Source organism: Rhineura floridana, chromosome 1 (genome assembly GCF_030035675.1).
Source record: "Rhineura floridana isolate rRhiFlo1 chromosome 1, rRhiFlo1.hap2, whole genome shotgun sequence".
In the NCBI taxonomy this organism is placed as follows: Eukaryota; Metazoa; Chordata; class Lepidosauria; order Squamata; family Rhineuridae; genus Rhineura; species Rhineura floridana.
Window position 1 is genome coordinate 174,545,628 of NC_084480.1, and position 12,733 is coordinate 174,558,360.

Below are 12,733 nucleotides of genomic sequence, written 5' to 3' on the forward strand. Positions count from 1 at the left end.
TTGATATGCTTTTTTGTTCTTTAGGTCTCCTAAACTATCCCCTCCCATTCTGGACACAGGGATGAAATGCAGGAATATGCCAGGGTTGCTTCAACATAATATGATTATAGGAACTGGTAATGAGTTGTCAATGCATTTGGCATTAGTAATATATAGCCCACCACATGGAAGTCCCAAGCTTTTTAGCTACCAGTTAAAGAAGCCTTAAGCCACATTCACACCTTGCATTTATTCCACTATTATTCCACTTTAAACAGTCATGGCTTCCCCTGAAGACATGTAGTTTTTGATGGGTGGTGAGAGTTGTTAGGAGAACCCATATTCTCCTCATAGAACTGCAATTCCCAGAGTTCTCTGGGAAGAGGGACTGTCTGTTACACCACTCTATAAACTGTAGCTTTGTGAGGGGAATAGGAGTCTCCTAACAATTCTCAGCACCCTTCCCAAGCTACACATCCCGGGATTCATTGAGAGAAGGACATGCCTGTTTAAAGTGGAATAACTGTATGGTGTGAATGTGGCCTTAGTTCTAGGAGAGGCAGTTACTCTATCATCTAACAATATATTGTTATTTTCTTTTTTGTGAGCCATTGGACATTAATAGGTAAAAGAGTAGTAGGAAGATGATGTTGATAAATATGACCATATAAAGAGCCTCTTGGAACCATAATCAGTAGAAGCAAGACCCTGTCTTATGTCCACCTGCACCTGTAGTGAGAACAACTTTCCCTGAGGCTAAGCAACATTGAAACCAACACTCCTATATTCCCAAAAGTTTGCTTGCAGACATTTGTTGTTCCAAGGAGAGCTACATGCCCATTTTGGAATCATTTCATCATGTCAAACAAGTTCATCTTGGAGTGATCTATTTCCTCGGATTTAAATTCCAACTTTGGAAGTCTCCTCTCTGAGCAAAACAAGGAGCGTCACTGACCTGGCACTGATTTCTGCTTAACTGTACAGCAATATGGGGCCAGCCCCTCTTCAGTGGTGGTAAAAATCCAGGTAAACACCTGAGCAGTCTTGCCAAATGCACTAGCAGTTACCAAAGTGAAAACATCTTGCTAGGCAGGCATGTGAAGTTACATCAGCTGCAGGAAATACACATTCAGTCCTTCCTGTTAGGCCAAATAAGAGCATATTGGGCTCTGCTGCTTTGACACAGATTGAGACATCAGTGGCCAGTGTGCTGATCCTATATATATATATATATATCACGAGAGAGACAGAACTGGTGAGATGACAAAGAGAGACTCAGCTTCCATGTGTTGCAAAACAATGCTTGTGGTCTGGAGCCAGGGTTTCTTAGCATACTTCAAGCATCTGCGATTAGTACTTCATGTTGACAAGGGAAAAGCCCTTGCCTACCTTGTACAAAAACACTTACCGAGTAAGCAGTTACTTTAACTGGCTTCTTGGAGAGTGAAAAAGGGGCCCAGTACAACAAGGAGCTATTGACTTGGCTGACACCCCCAGCCTTGAAGGACGCTTGAGAACCTTGGCTCCCAGCAGCACCTTTTGCTGTTCGGAGGTAGAAAATAATGATCAGGATCATGGCAGAGGTGGAGGGGGTAGGGCTGGGTGAACATTCCGATTCAGTTTGCATTTCAAGGAGAATTTATCAAATTCACAATTTCCGAAACAATATGAGAACCGAAACTCAGCCATCCTTGGAAATTTGCATTTATTAGAATTTTGGGATGCACTTCGCCAACTAAACAACATTAACAAAAATGCATATGTTGGGGGAAAGTGTGCATAAAAATGAATACATGAGTGAAAATAACATGCAAAAAGACATGAAATGATGAGAAATGGCTTGCAAAAATGTGTATCTTTGTCAAAACTGTCTACAAAAATATGTTTATTTGGAGAATTTTGCACTAAAATGGTGGAGAATTTTCATGAGGATATTTTTTAAAATCGCAGATCACTGTAGAAATGTAGAGAACTGAATTTAACATGGGAAAAATGAGAAACTGAGAGAACTCAAACAAATCTTTCCATTCCCTCGGAGGGGGGTTTAACACTTTCTTCTCTGGTCAGATCACAAGGGAAATCCCATTGGAATGCAATGGGACTTCCCCTCTCTCTTCTCCCCCCAGGCCTCCATGTCCCCTCCATCTGCTGCAGAGAGTCCTCCAAACACCCACAGCAGATTTTGGAGGTGTATGGGGCTGCAGGGGAGGAGACATAGGGGAAATCCTATTTACATGATAGGAGTCCATTGTGCAAGCAGGCTGACACCACTGGATGTCATCCTATGTTTTAACTCAGGGTGTGGTGATCTTTGGGGTTTTGTGGTATTTGTGTTGCTTGTTATTTTATGGCTTTAAATTTTATTTTGTATTTACATTTACATTTTCTTTATATTTATTTATTGTAAGCTGCCTAGAGAATATGTTATGGCGGAGTGTACAAATCTGCAAATAAATAAACTAAAAATAAGTGTACATTTTATTTACATTCCTAAAACATTGCTTGCCCATAATATATTTTTACTTGCTTTCCCTAGTTTCTAGCCCTCTGATTGCCATCATTCCTAGTTGTTCACAGATACAACATGATAGTTACTTTACTGTTGGGGTAAACAAGAAAGAAGGCTGTCCAAGCCACGCCTTAGCATACCAACAACAGATGTTGCAAGGGAGCTTAATCACCTTTTCCCTCAGAGATGAGGTAGCCTATCCTGCTTCCTTAAAAAAAGACATTAAGAGCTCCTACACATAAACATAACCCTGCTGTGATCAAGCATCCTAATCTCTCATGTAATGACAAGTGCACACTAGTTGTGCGCCCCCCTTTGCCCCTTCATCCTCCTAGAGGAGCTTCCTCACTGCAGACGTTTGCTAAACTCTTGGAAGGTAACGGGGGGGGCGCAAAGCTAGGATGCTCACCCCCAATCTCCCTCACACGTTTCTAATAGATAGCATAGGGGATTAGGATGCTTGAACAGGGGTTTGGTTGTGGCTTGCTCCTTTTTCTGTGGGGGAAGGGATATTGGGATTCATTCCCTTTGCCAGATGGAACATTTAGGAACTTGGGAAGCTGCCTTACACTGACCATTGGTCCATCTAGCTTAGTAGTGTCTACACTGACTGGCAGCGGTTGTCCAGGCCGGAATCTGTCCCAGCCTGACCTGGATATGCCAGGGATTGAACCCGGGACCTTCTGCATACCATGCAGATGCTCTAACATTAAGCTTGGCCCTGACACTGGCTTTTTGCTTTTTGGAGATTGATAGAACTGCAGGCCTTTTGGATAACAGTAACAGCAATCATTGCAGCCCCATCAATGTCTATGCCACTTTACAGAGTTTCATAGGCAAAAATACAAGGCCTAACCCAAGGAGCTCACAATCTCAATTTTGTCAGGTTGAGAGACAACAAACAGAAGGAAGGAATAAAAGGGTTAGGCAAGGATAACCTAAGGTCAATGTGTGGCATATGTGATATGTTGTTAGTGCAGCTACAGTCACTCTTCACAGAGGAGGGTGGTGACTCCATGTCATTGGGGCAGTGGAATCCCCTCCAGGTTTTCCCCAGAGTTGTCCAGACAGAGTTGTCTTATTTGGGGAAATATCTCTTCCACTGCCTCTTCAGATGTTCAGATATAGCATGTGAGCAGACCTGCAGCAAATAGCCTCATCTCTGACACTGTGTGAACCAAGAGGCAGCTGCCTCTGGGCCGTCCATACAACACAAATGTCTTCAGAATTGCCTCTCTCCCTTCCTCCAGACATCCACGCTATATGTGCAGACATCAGAGGGCGAGGCTTCTCAGCACAGGAAGTATCAGGGTTGGGGCTGCTCAGCACGGCTCTGCTCTTGTGTTGTGCTACATAGGAGCTAGAATAGGTGTGAGGAACCTGTGGCCTTCCGGGCCACTGGGCCTGTTTGCTGGGGATGATGGTCTTTCTGGGGCTCAGGAACAGCAGAGGGCTCTTGTTAGGCTTTGTTTCTGTTGAGGACTAAAGAGCTAAGCCAAATGGAAAGATGGAAAGATGGAAAGATGAGGTTTGATTAGAGGTTTGAAAAAAGAGGCACCCCTTCTTCCTACATCACATCACATAGCTTTCTGGGAGGCTAAATGATAATCCTTTCAAATGAGGAGAACATTGCTGTTAAATAAGCGGCATCTGTCAGTCCAAGCATTGAGAAGCATTTCATATCTTCCTACTGGCTAGGGAAGATCTTGTTTTGCAAACTCTCCCCGCTCTTCCCGCTTTTTTCTAAGTTGTCCATATTCTTCAGGACTGCTCTGGGGTTTCCTAGCATGCTGTTAGACATTGCTGGGTCCATTTGTTCTTTGGCTGCAATGACAACACACCTGCAAAGGCTGAGAAAACAAATGGCCTTGGGCTAGCACCACAAGTTTCTGCAAAGGAGCAGAAGAAGCCACCTCTGTGTATATAGTTCAAATAACTTTGCATGCATCAAAACATGAGGTGTTTTTACTGTACGCATTGTACATAAGTGGGGTGGAGATAAGAATGAAAGTGGAAAGTCTCCAGGCAAGTGCAACAAAGGGATTCATGTTTTATAGCACAGTATGGTTGATAAACATGGCATGGCATCACATTATTTGTTATACCTGGATACCCAAGAAAGGACTAAAGTTAACAACCTACAAACAACATTTTTGTTTTGCCTTGCAAAACGCAGTTAATTTTGCCTAGAGTTTTTTTTAAAGGCACACAGCACAATAATCATATCATGTCTGAGGAATTCACACATCACGAAGCTGATTTTAGGAGTTTCCATGTTGGGGCAATCTAATGCAATGTGTGGAAATACAGTCTTGACAGAAGCATCAGTCTCCTGAATGGACTCTTGACCTCTCACCTGGAACCCATAGACTGGTCTGGATCTAGTCTCCACAATTTGTCTTTGTCCTGATATAACTCCTGGCTGCCCTGAAAATCAGGCCTGCATATGCCTCCCTGTCCCCCAGTTTCTCTCTGATGGGGATGATTTCCTCGATTTGTCCTGGATGTCCCCTTTCCACTGTTTCTCTAAGCCAGGGGTGGGGAACCTGTGGCCCTCCAGATGTTGTTGCAGGAAGATGACTTCCTGTCATCCCTGACCATTTTGCATACTGGCCGGGGCTGATGGAGTCCAACAACATCTGGAGGGCCTTAAGTGTTCCCTATCCCTGCTTCACTAAGCAATAGAGCATGAATTACTCACCACAGACAAGCACAATTGATGGAGAGCTTTACCTGTTGGGTTTTCTGCCTGTCCAACAGTTATTAAAGCACAGAGGTCTTGCCCCAAAGTAAGCTGTCAGTCTTTACAGGATTCAAGAGCCCAATAAGGATAAAATGATTGATGTGGCTAGTTCACAACTCACATATTCAAGATGGCTTGACACAGACTAAAACAAACCCTGTTTGCGATGCACATGAACTGGGCATCTGATTGTCTTCAATAGGCTGAAAAATGACCACTTTTGAATAGTGGCCCCCTCAGCTGTGGATTGCCTTTGCTAGAGAAGTGCACCTGGTGCCTACTTGAATGTCTTTTCAGCACCAGGCATCAACCTTCCTATTTTCCCAGATCTTTTAAATTTTGTATTATGGTGTCTTTTTAGCACAGTTGTTTAGCTTTGTGAAAGATTCCTTTTTCAGCTGTGTTCCAATTGATAATTACTGCACTGTTTTTAATGTCTTGAGCTCTGTTTTAAAGTGATTATATTGTTGACTTATTTATGGCTTTTTAATCTGTTTTACTGAAGTTGTGGTTTTTAATTTATTTTTATTTTTCACATTACGTAGAGAACTCTTGTTCTTGGGTGGCTATTTCCCCCCCTGTATATAGCATATTTTATTAATCATTTTCTATTTCTTTTCCCAACAGATGCAACAATAAAAGAGAAACTTATTAACAACAATACACTTAAATCAATGTCACTGAGAGAGTGCAGTATGTCTGTCTATCAATAATAGCATCAACCTGAAGGTGTCCATATTACAGGTACTGTCAAATGTCCCAGTAATGTTGTGGTAGTCATTGTGTAAATGTCACAGTCGCTGTATAACTAATAAAGGGATACCAAATGAAATAAAGGTGGCTAATAAAACAAATGAATATGGCAGGGTAAAGGGTGCACCATCAGGGCACATTGCAAGGGCATACCTACACCTAGACTTGTTCAGTGTGACTTGTGCCTTTCACGCTCTTGGGTCTGGCGTGACTTGAATGTCTCTTACAGGGCTTATGTCCTGGATCTCCCTGGTCACGTTACTTAACATATGTGAGGAACTTCTCTCTGGGAGAGAATGATGCAAATAGTGCCATTTTCCCCATCAAGGATGCTGTGAATTTGCATTCGAGCCCCACTTCTGATAGGAATGGATACTCTGTTAGAACTCTGGAGCATTAGATGTGGCTTCTGCTGCTTTCCCTGCTGTGGACAAGTTTCTGATCCCCTGCGGGCAGGGAAAAAGTTGCAGCAGAGGCAGGCATTTGAGGTTTAAGTCAAGTGAGCCCTACTCACAGCTAACTGCAAGCAAAGCCCTAGGAGGAATCAAACAAGGGTGCTTGCTTTTGCAATTCGCCTACTCATTTTCTCATGACATCCATGCTTATAAGATGGAGAGCTTTACCTGCTGGTTTTTCTGCCTGTCCAACAGTTCTGAAAGCACAGAAGTCGTGCCCTTGCCTGTAGAATGTCTTGGGCTTCTGCTCTTTGTATCTTTGCTTACCCTGGCAAAAGCTAATCATGCTCAGACAAAGAACGGAATTGGCACTCCTAGCTAGCTGCTTTCCTTCATCCTGGTAGTCTTGTGTACCTGCCTGGCAGCTGATGTTCAGGTGCATCCGCCACAGAACAGGACGTCAACAGATGTTTTTCTCCCAGCTCAGAGATCCCTGCAGGAGAGAATGAGCTGTAGCACCAGCTTCTGTGTTGGGAGCTGGGCTTATGAGGGCACCCTCCCCACCACCAGTTCTCTCCTTCCCTTTTGAATTGACTATCCCCCATCCCCCATGTTCTTTGACTCATAGTGCTGCTAAGTCACTAGGTCAATTCTTTATTTTTGTGGGATTTTAAGGAGGATCTCTGATAAATCTGAAGAACCCATGCCCTAAAGTTTAAGAAGACTACTTATCTGTTTCCTTTCCAGTTCTTTAACTAGAGGGAAGTTTGTGTTAAGGCAGGAGACTTGAGAAATGTGAACTGAATTTTGCAGCAACCACAAGGTGGCAGGATAGGGCCATCTCAGGCTTATTGTCTCAGGCCAAGGTATAGAAAGACTTTTAATAATGACAAATACTCTTGGCAAAAATGAACATGTTTAGGCCCATTCCAAACAATCAGGCAAAGCACAACCTTACCCAGCCACATTATGCTATATGTCTGCAATTTCTGCAACTTCCTGTTCAACAGCTATATGCCATTCTGAATGTAATGCATGGTGAGTATATATGTGAGAGAGTGTATCACCCATATTGAGAAAGACTAGCAGTGGTATTCATCCTGTCCTTCATCTGCTCTCCAAATACTTTTTCCACTTTTCAAAATAATAATGTGGCTCTATAGCATTTCCCTCCATCCTAAGACATACAATATCACAGCTAGTTTTCTTATTCAGTGCTGATTTCATATATTTTATACGGTTCTGATTTTTATTCATGATGTGTAGATATTGGTCTGTGACCAAAATAAAATTGTACTTATTTACTTACTAATCTCATAGCTAGAGTTATCTTTTCAGGAACAGCTTACCCTCCCTGTTTTTCAAATCAAGTTTAGCTTTCTCTTCCAAGTATTGGTTATGTGTTTTGAAAACTGCATTAATATTTATTAATAAAACAACAAACCAGCTAGCGTTAAAGATCAGGTATTATCTCAATCAGTTAATTGCGGAAGTTTGGCAGTCCTCAAATGTAGAGCATTATGATTCTTCCCAATGCTTTATGCCAATAGTTCTACATGAAATGAGTATTCTTTCCAATGCTTTATGCCTTCCCCTGTAAGAGTTTGGAGTAGAAATTCTTTGGATCTTGTAGGAAAAAAGAAAGGAGCACATTATCAAATAATGACATACATAAAAACATTATTAAAATATGGGACATTTATCAACAACTTGCCCTTATATTCTATAGTCTTTCTTTAATATGGCAAGAAATAGTTCTAATTTTGGGTCTTAGATGGACAGTCAATGCATAAGATAAGAATTTTAACTGAAAATGTACAACATCATTTGTGGAATGAAATTCAAAAATGGACTTAAAAAATGGAAGGACTGGTCATTCCTTTCTTTCAATATGTAAATCAGAACTTGTCTGCAAAAACTGAGTAGAAACAGAAATACTTATAGAACATTAACAACTTTTGAAATATATTGCCAGACAAGACATCACAAAATTAACTAAGCAATCCAACACACAAATTATGCCAGGGAAAAAATATACTACTGGTATAATAATGGACCCAGCTCAGAATAGAAGAGGGAAAACACACCACTTCAAACATACACACACCAGAGCAAAAACAATAGCCACAACCTCAATAGCCGTGACTATAATACCAGTGCCTGCCAATCAGAGGCCACTGAAGTAACAACACCCCCGTGCTACTCAAAGTAAGCCAATGGATTGATGGCAACAGGGACACCCACCCACCTCAAATAGCTTCCTGCCCATCCCACATACAACAAGCATTAACAACATCATTGCATACGCACAGTCCATGAGCTCCTGTGGCACAGACAGTTCCAGACAGAAAGGGGTACAATTCCCCTTATACACTATTCAGAAGTCCTGATTTTGATCACAACTCACAAAGGTGTCAATTTCCCTAGTTAAGGCAAGGCTGGTCTATTCTTCAGCCACTATTTAGCTTAGTCTGAGAGCTTTTATAGGGACTGGAAGCTCCACCCATTCCTGGTTCTGAACCAGGCAGGCCCTTAGCTGAGCTTCCCCTCCTTCTGAGCAGTGGTGGCTTTAAATATGGACAAGGTAGGCAACCATCTGGATCCCACAGTAGACACCCCCCCAAAAAACCTTGTACAAAATCCTGCCTACTTTATAGTCAGTCCATCAGTCTGTCTGCCTTGTCTAACTCAGCAGCATTTCAGGCAAGCAAGTCCCTCCCTACAAAAATACAGACAGGCAGCCTTTCCCCCCTTAAGTCAGGCTCATCCACAGAAGTAGTCCACTAGGTCCTTGGCTGGAAGCTGTTCCTATTCCTTTTCTGTGCACATACCAAGTTGCCCATTTAACTCAGGACATCAGGTGGAGGCAGCTGCCATTTTGTTTTAGTTTAGAGGGTAAAGGAGAAGAGTGTCACAATTTCATAGGCATTGCATCATAATGAAATCTCAGCAGAGTGGAGAAAACATTGTCTTTCGGTCTTTTTTTGCTGGCTCCAATTTGTAATTGAAGAAGAGGAAGGTGGCACTGAATGCTGATTGACAGAACATCTGCTGAAGGCAGAAAAAATGCTGGAGTCCTCTCTCCTCCCGCTCTGCAAACTTCTTTGCCCAAAGAAAGGCTGTAATCCTATACCCACTTGTTTGAATGGAGCAGGACTTACTTCTGAGTAAACATGTATAGGATTGCACTATTTTCACTCCTGTTTCTTCTGATCAGTGTGTGGAGCTGTGGGTTTTAGGGAGTGGGGCAGGTGGATCTCTTCTGAATCGACCACTTACTGTTGTTGCAAACACAGAAGCAAAAGGAGAGGTTGCACTGCTCACATTCATGACTGATTCTAGCAAATGATGCAGTTTAAGGACAAGTATGGATTCATATTTGATGTTAAATCCTTGAGGGAGACATTGATTCAACAGAGTTGCTGAGTGAGATGAAAGTTGTTTAATGTTATATAATCAACCTCAAGAAAAATGCACACCCTTGGCAGACCTTCAGTTTTATTCATAATAATATTCAAGATATTTACCCTAATTTCTGTGTAATTTCATATTATTCTCATTGTACCTGTAACTGTTGTGTCTGCTGACAGGTCATTTTCAAAACTGAAATTGATTTAAAAAAATATCTGCCCTCTTCTTGCTCTGTCACAAGAATGTCTAGTAGGATTAGCACTGGTTTCAGTTGAATATACAATATTCAGTTGGGAAAGATTTGGATTACAGTGATTTGATTGACAACTTTGCTTCCAAGAAGGCATGAAAAACTTCATTTCATTAAATAGGGTATTAGACAATTGACTCTTATATAATTAATCACTACAGTGTTATTTATCTGTGAATTGGCAGTCACCAATTCACCATGTGGCCCTCCTACATACAATAGGGTTTTTAACAGTGTTTTTTGGCTGTTTCTGTTTACATGTGAGCATCACAGATGGAGGTAATGGCTTGATTTTTTTTATGAGAAATTTTATATATTTCAGGGGCCCCCAATTACTCTCTTGCCCATGGCCCCAAAAACCCTAAGGCCACCACTGTTCTGAATAGACTCGCATGCAACTAACTGGGCACTTTAGCTGCTACCTGACTCAGTGTCTTCTCTGGTCCTGTGGTCCTAGTGATGATGGGGGGGGGGTTAAATCCTGACAAATGGGAAGGAAGGCCATATAACTGTCATGATCCCTTTGTTTGGGAAACAGGATCCGAGATGCAGAGGAAGTATTGGAGTTGGAGAGGAGTTTCCACACAAAACTGGTCCCAGACATCCTTCCCCAGAAGATCCAGCACCTTTCTTGTCTGAGGAGGTTGTGTTGCCAGCCTTGGACTCTGAGAACACCAGCCCAGATGTCCCTGCAGAACTATGGTCTACCCTGTGATGTTGGAGCCAACAGCTGCTGAAGTAGGCAAGGCCCATTTAACTAAAGAGGCTTCACTCACCAAGGCCACTCAAATGCAGGTTCACCTTTATTTCAGGCTCTCTGGATTTGCTTGACAATGAAGCAACATTTGAGTCTATTTGTATAATACTTCAACCTGAACTTCACACGGAGCTATCCAGGGTGCTACCTGCTTTTTTTGGATTTTTCCTCACCAAAACCAGCCCCTGCTTTGCTTGGACTTTGTTTCATTTATCAACATATAAAATCAGCAGTTTTAAAATAAATATACATAATAGAAGACATTTTAAAATAGCATGTTAATTACATGTTAAAATTACATGTCTGGGTAGACTTGCCTAAACAAATAAAGTTCTAGCAGGCACAATCCCTTTACGTCGAAAGCTCCTGTCTAATATTAATAGGCAGGAAGTTCCCAAGAGTAGGTGCTGCCACACTCAAGGATAGACTCCTTGCAAATGTGGAACAAGCATTATGTGGCACTTGTAAAAGTGCCCCTTTCCACAAATTGAAGCGGCTGAGTGGGCACATATACAGTAAACCAATCCTTCATGCAAACTAGTTCCAAGCTGTTATCCTCTGATGAGGACTTATCCGGCTGAGACATGACAACCAAGCACAAGGGAGGTCCCACATAGAATGCATTGCAGTAACCCTGTCTTGAAGTTATCAGTGCCTGGACTACTGTGATCAAGGTATCCCATTCAGGGAATGGCCACAGCTGTTGTACAAGCCAAGCTAGATTAACTAAGCACATAGAAGAACAAGCCTTGCTGAAGCAGAGCCAGCATGGCTTCTGCAAGGGAAAGTCCTGTCTCAGTAACCTATTAGAATTCTTTGAGAGCGTCAACAAGCATATAGATAGAGGTGATCCAGTGGACATAGTGTACTTAGACTTTCAAAAAGCGTTTGACAAGGTACCTCACCAAAGGCTTCTGAGGAAGCTTAGCAGTCATGGAATAAGAGGAGAGGTCCTCTTGTGGATAAGGAATTGGTTAAGAAGCAGAAAGCAGAGAGTAGGAATAAACGGACAGTTCTCCCAATGGAGGGCTGTAGAAAGTGGAGTCCCTCAAGGATCGGTATTGGCACCTGTACTTTTCAACTTGTTCATTAATGACCTAGAATTAGGAGTGAGCAGTGAAGTGGCCAAGTTTGCTGATGACACTAAATTGTTCAGGGTTGTTAAAACAAAAAGGGATTGCGAAGAGCTCCAAAAAGGTCTCTCCAAACTGAGTGAATGGGCAGAAAAATGGCAAATGCAATTCAATATAAACAAGTGTAAAATTATGCATATTGGAGCAAAAAATCTTAATTTCACATATACGCTCATGGGGTCTGAACTGGCGGTGACCGACCAGGAGAGAGACCTCGGGGTTGTAGTGGACAGCACGATGAAAATGTCAACCCAGTGTGCGGTAGCTGTGAAAAAGGCAAATTCCATGCTAGCGATAATTAGGAAAGGTATTGAAAATAAAACAGTCGATATCATAATGCCGTTGTATAAATCTATGGTGCGGCTGCATTTGGAATACTGTGTACAGTTCTGGTCGCCTCATCTCAAAAAGGATATTATAGAGTTGGAAAAGGTTCAGAAGAGGGCAACCAGAATGATCAAGGGGATGGAGCGACTCCCTTACGAGGAAAGGTTGCAGCATTTGGGGCTTTTTAGTTTAGAGAAAAGGCGGGTCAGAGGAGACATGATAGAAGTGTATAAAATTATGCATGGCACTGAGAAAGTGGATAGAGAAAAGTTCTTCTCCCTCTCTCATAATACTAGAACTCGTGGACATTCAAAGAAGCTGAATGTTGGAAGATTCAGGACAGACAAAAGGAAGTACTTCTTTACTCAGCGCATAGTTAAACTATGGAATTTGCTCCCACAAGATGCAGTAATGGCCACCAGCTTGGACGGCTTTAAAAGAAGATTAGACAAATTCATGGAGGACAGGGCTATCAA